We start from the raw sequence: 6,040 nt of genomic DNA, 5'->3' as shown, positions 1-6,040 counted from the left end.
CAACAGCACCATGTATCCTCAACCATTTTACATTGTGGAGCTTCAGTTGTAGGTTTGGGAACATGTTTTTATGTTTCATGTATCTGTTAAATGTGCAACATTTCACATATTGTAGGCCTGTTGTGTTTGTATGTGTAATAGCTGACAGATGAATTTCCCCTGGCAAATAAAGTTAAAGGAGTAGGACCACAACTGCATTTTGTGAAACAGCTCAAGCGTATTTGAGTTCAGTCCCACTAAATGGTGTGACGACAGACGCTTTCCTTCGGTTTTGTATGGGTGTCGGACCAACTTTTTCTGTTATTACCAAAACATGTGTCTCTCAAAACATATGAGATGATAAATAAGCCATGTAGCTGCTGAATGTGTCCATTGCAGTTTCACAACAAGTAGTTTGGTGGTTTTCTGAAAGTTTTGCAAATTGTCCGCTTGGTAAAGTAGATGAAGCCTCAAATTTCTGCAAATGATCTGCAGGCAGCAAGCGGCCAATGTGATGTTCCTTGGCTTGTAATGCAGAGCAACACTACCAGAATGCATTGAGGGGCATTTCACATAGACAGTCAATGAAAAGCATTAAAGGCATTATGGAGGATGTTTTTTTTGTTTAATTTGTCTGATTCACATAAAATGAATATACTGACCTTTAGTGGACTTGTATGTATGGTTTCTAAAAAAATAAAAAATAAAAAAAAATAACTGTGGACATGGCAGGACCTGAAAAACATCAGCCAATCATTGCGCTCGGACCGAGGCGTTTGGTTTGCTCCCTTTCCTGTCAATCAAAAATCTTCCGGCTCAGGCCTAGTTACGTAGATTACGTATGCCTTGGACTTACGTGTTTTGTGTATGTGTTGCTTTGGTATAGCTTCGTAGTTAGCTGGCGACTTGTTTTGCATAATGGCAAAACAAATCTTTTTTTACATAATGGCAGATAAAGATCCAGGGGGACCCAGCCGTAAAAGAAAGGCATTTTTTGATGTCAGAGAAAATAAAAGACAACTGGATCGCGAGAATGCAAAAACAAAAGTGATTATTGGCGAGTCATTTGGGCGATGGCGTCAGCTCAAGCAACAAATGGACATAAAGACAGATGCCTTGGTTGCTAAATTCCTTCTGGACAGGTAAAATATATTATTGTATTATACTGTGGCTGTAGGCAACTTCACAAGTCCCACTCAAGTTTCTGGAGGGGGGCGTTTCTTCGTAAATGTTAAGAGGGGGGATGTTAGAGGGGGCTGAGGGAGAGGTTGTATGTGCGCATGCGCATGCTACGTTCAAAGTCGTAGGAAATTAAATCTCCTCTAATGCCTTTCAAGTGGTGGATCCTGTGGACACATACTGTAACATTTGTTAAACTAAGATAAAAACAGATTCAGCAACTAAAAGCTTTCTTGCCCCAAATATTTCTGGAAACACATTTTGCGGAAAGATAAAGTTCGCCAGTGAGCCACCATGTTTACCTGAATGGTTTCTGGTGAAAGTAAGCACCTCACACCACCTAGTGACACACCTATCAAGTATGTGATATTGGAAAAATATGTAGAAGTGTCCCTCTGGACAAGTACCATGGCTCAAAATATTCTGTGATGCTGAGCCTGTGCTGTGCAGAATGGTCTGACTACACCTCCTTATTATTCTGCTATGTAGGGAGAAAATGTTCTGGCTTGTTTGTATTTCTCAAAACCGATAGTACTGATAGTGAAATTGTTTTGGTGGGACATTTTTGTGCAGTGACACAGGCATTGTGGTTAAAAATAAATTATCCACTGAAAAAAAGCTAGGTTATCTTACAGAGCTGTAGCTTTTAGTCATTGTTTTATTTCCTGTTTTATTTTGGCATTTCCTGTTGTGCTTTTGTACGTACCCTCTGTCTCAGATGTCTTTACATTTCCTTGTCATTTTCTGATTTTCTGTCTGTGTGATTACCTGTCACATTTTAATGTACTCCACCTGTGTGTGATTGTCTTTCCTGACCTACTGTGTATACATACAAACCCATTCCCTCATGTTCTTTGGGAGTTTGCCTTGTGTCGTCTTGCCAGTGCTCTGGCCCTTTCCTTCATGCAATTTTTCCCTGCATTACCTGTGTCCCTTGTGAGTCTTTTGTGTTTCATTATTTCTTGCTTTTTTTCATTTTAGATCTTTGGATTGTGCTTGATTGCACCCTGTGCTTTTGTTTAATCTGGGCTGTTGTATTTTATCAGCTAAAGATTAAAGCTTGTTTTTTGTTTTTGTTTACATCACTTGTCCGTATCTGCATTTTGGGTTCTTCACTCTTTGTTTTTCCATGATACTGAACAAGCCAAGTCTTGACACTTTTCATAATAGTAGATTACAAACATGGAGGTTGTTGTTGTTTCCTGTAGTTTAGGAAATGGTAGTACGCAGACAGTGGAAGGAAAGGACAAAGCCACCAGAAATGAGTGGCCAATGGCAGGTTTATACCCACATCCTACAAGAGTTGAGTTAAAATGCCATTTCTTTATCCAACCACAATGATCTAAAGTGGTGCTGAGCCAAGGATGCATTAATGGTACCCCCTCAAAATAGTGCTATAGGAATTGTGGTTTGGTGGTTAGCACTTTGGCCGTGCAGCTGGAGGATCCGCGGTTCGCATCCTGGCCTTCTGGGGATCTTTCTGCATTGAGCTGAAATGTTCTCCCTGAATTCCAGCTTCCTCCCACAGTCCAAAAATACAGGGTGTCCCAAAAAATGTATACACCTTTTAGCAGCTGATAACTAACTAACCTCACACCACTAGACTTCTTTTTATGGGGATACCTAAAAGACAAAGTCTACGCAATGAGACCTGCAACAGTCACTGAATTGAGATCAACCATCGAACGTGAATGGACGCAAATACCAAGGGAATTGTTTTGTGATGTGTGCTATTCCATCGCTTCGCGTTGTCGGCTGTGTCTGGACCAGAACGGACATCAGTTTGAGAACAGGCGGTGACAAAACAATAGAATGATGTTTGTAAATTCTTTTACATGTTGAAAATTAAACTAATTATAATAAACACCTAGTTTACAATTATTTAAAGTGTGTATACATTTTTTTTTGGGACACCCTGTATGTTGAGGTTAATTGGTGACTCTAAATTGTCTGTAGGTGTGAATGATTGTCTCTCCATCTAGCTCTGCGATAGACTAGTGACCTGTCCAGGTTGTCCCCTGGCTTCACCCTAAATCAGCTGGGATAGACTCCTGTCCCCCCACTCGCGGTGTATAGATAATGGATGGATGGATGGAATTGTTCTGCTGGAGGTGAGTACTGTGATTGAAAGGGCCAATTTCTGTGGAGAAAAAGTAGCAAGGCTGCTTTATACCATGAGCCAAACTTTTTGTAAAGGTTGAAATTTACAGTGTGGCAGGTTATTGTTTGGTTGTTGTGAAGTTGTAGTAAAGGGGAGCTTGTTGGTTCACGTAAAATGAGTTCCCACTGGTGGGCCAGCATGGGAATATTACCACAGAAAGTCAATTTAAAACTTCTCCATACTATGAGATACAATTACCTGGCACTGACAGTCTTAATCAGTATTGTGTGAACCTGTTTAGTCCGAACTTGAATATTAAAGCTGTTTATTTATATGTATAAGTCCATCACTCCAGCTTTAACCGAAATAAGAAAGACAATGCTACACTCAGAATTGTATGCTGAAATTGAAACTGAACAGCACAAAATCCCCACTATCACTATGTGATGCTCAGAGGAAATCGCTGGGTTTATCTTTGTAGTAAAATCTTGACCTCACTGTGTGAAGTTCCCTGAGATGGCTTTCACTGTGATTTGGTGCTGGACAGGGTTAGATTAAAACAGATTAGATAAAACTGAAGAAAGGGTTACGAGTTTCCTTTTTGCAATGTTTTTCCACATTTGTTTCATTTTTATTTCCCATTATGTTGCTTTCACTGTCTTTGTGTTTTGCCTATAGGGGCCAGCATAAAAATAGGGGAAAAAACTGTGAATGTCTTTTTTGCACTCCACTTTTTCACTGACTGGAAAAAGGAGACGTGTTAATTACAAACGCTTTGGAAGTGTTCATATGGAGATTTTGCAACTGGGTGATTTCAGCTACAGGTTAGCATCCACTCAGTTTCTCATGAAATTGAGCAAATAAAATAAATTATTTTCGACAATGATAGATGGACGGATAGATAGATAGGGGTGAGTGTGTGCATATATACACACAAACATACAGCAGTTGTCTTGAAATTACAGTTTAACCTTCCTTTATAGTTCTAGACTTAACTGTGAATGCTATACCATACACACACACACACACACACACACACACACACATATATATCTTACTTAGATATGGCCATATTATTACTGTCTGAATTGTTTATTCATGGGGTCTAATGGTCATCGTGACAGAAATATTTTTGCATTTTAATATTCATAGTTTTTGCACTGCAACAAAGCATGATTTTTGCAGTTGTCATAACTGAGAGGAAAGCTAAAGTGATCAAAATTTAAACTCAGTCTTATCAGTGTTTCTGAACATGTATGTATTTTTAGATTCACCTTCACATGATACAGAGGTGGCATGTGAGTCTGTTGAGCTGTCCCGAGCTGACAGTACAAACACGGTCTGGGCTCAGTAAAAAGACAAGTGGCCTTTTGCCAGTGTTCTTTCTTTCCCACTTTGGCAGCCAGGTGATTCACATTATAGCTGAAGGACAATGGTCTCATAATAGAGACAAGGAGGATATTCTCTGCTGTTTCCTTGTCTCTCCAAATAAATGTATACATTTTCAACAAATACACAATGAGCACATGTAACATGTCCTTCTTTATATAATTCACGTTGAGTTTTTCTCTTTAAGATAGGCTAAGACTTTACATCCAATCTTTAAAGACGTTTCTTTGTTCTTTTTACAGTAACGAGCAAACAGTGTTAAGAAAATAATGATAGGATGTTAAAAGTGCACTGTATATCTCTGGGTGTTAGTGGGAGAGATACAATCCCTTCACATTTAGTCTGGCACCTGCATATGTGTTTGTTTTTGCTTGAGTGTGTAATTAATTATTATCAAAGGCAAAGGGAGCCGTTTATCCTGCTAACTTTGATCCATCTGTGCAACAGCCTGACATGTGGAGCTCACAGCATGCATTTTAAATTTTCTGTGGGGACAAAAAAGATGAATATTTTTTCAAATTAAAGTCTGAGCACATTTAAACAGTTATTTTGATCATTTGGGCTTATAAGAGTTCTATTGGAGTCATTTAGGGACATAAAATCAATTTGTTTGCTTTGAATTTAATGAGGTGTTTAATACCAGGGCACCTTCTGTCTTCTGTTGTCAGCAGAAATGGAAAATAAATTGAGGTTCAGACATTTGGGACATTTATAGCTAAAAGCTCTCTCCGACCACATATGAGCATCAACAGACCGTACCATTTGAGGAGCTCAGAGATCACTTCACTTCAGCAAAAGAAAACCAGTTAACCTCTGAGGTTTTAGAGAAACCCTACAATTTTCATTGTTCACTTGGTCCAAGAGAGGTTCATACAGCTGTTTATTTTTCCTTTTGGCTGATGCTGTTTTCTACTCTCTTACTGTGTGTGTCAAGCAGGCTCTCAAGCCCCAAGAACTGAGGGTGAAATTGAAGCTGATGTATGCAGACAGGAGCCCCTAAGATGGACACAACACCTGCCTGGTAGCTTTGAGCTCAGCACCTCCCCAGCACTAACTGCCTCAGACAGCCCCAGCCAGAGATGAGGTATATATATGTGTGTGTGTGTGTGTTTGAGATGATGGTTATACAGCACAGGGCCCGTTAAATGTAAAATGAAGGGAGCGAACTGGGAGTGTGACTCAACCAGGGAGTGGATTTCAAAGCCGACAGCTTCCATAGAAGCTTCATGACATCCATTATTTATTAAGTTCTCTTTGACACATTCAGCTGCTCCTTTTACCTGCTGCTTTTAGATAGCAGAGGAGTGTGTTTCCCTCTCTGAGCAAATTGATGCAATCAGCAGAAAATGTAGTGCACAATAGATGCTCTCAATATGACAAATTATATGATTG

This window comes from Acanthochromis polyacanthus, chromosome 5 (assembly GCF_021347895.1).
Source record: "Acanthochromis polyacanthus isolate Apoly-LR-REF ecotype Palm Island chromosome 5, KAUST_Apoly_ChrSc, whole genome shotgun sequence".
In the NCBI taxonomy this organism is placed as follows: Eukaryota; Metazoa; Chordata; class Actinopteri; family Pomacentridae; genus Acanthochromis; species Acanthochromis polyacanthus.
Note: the sequence above shows the minus strand (reverse complement) of the source record.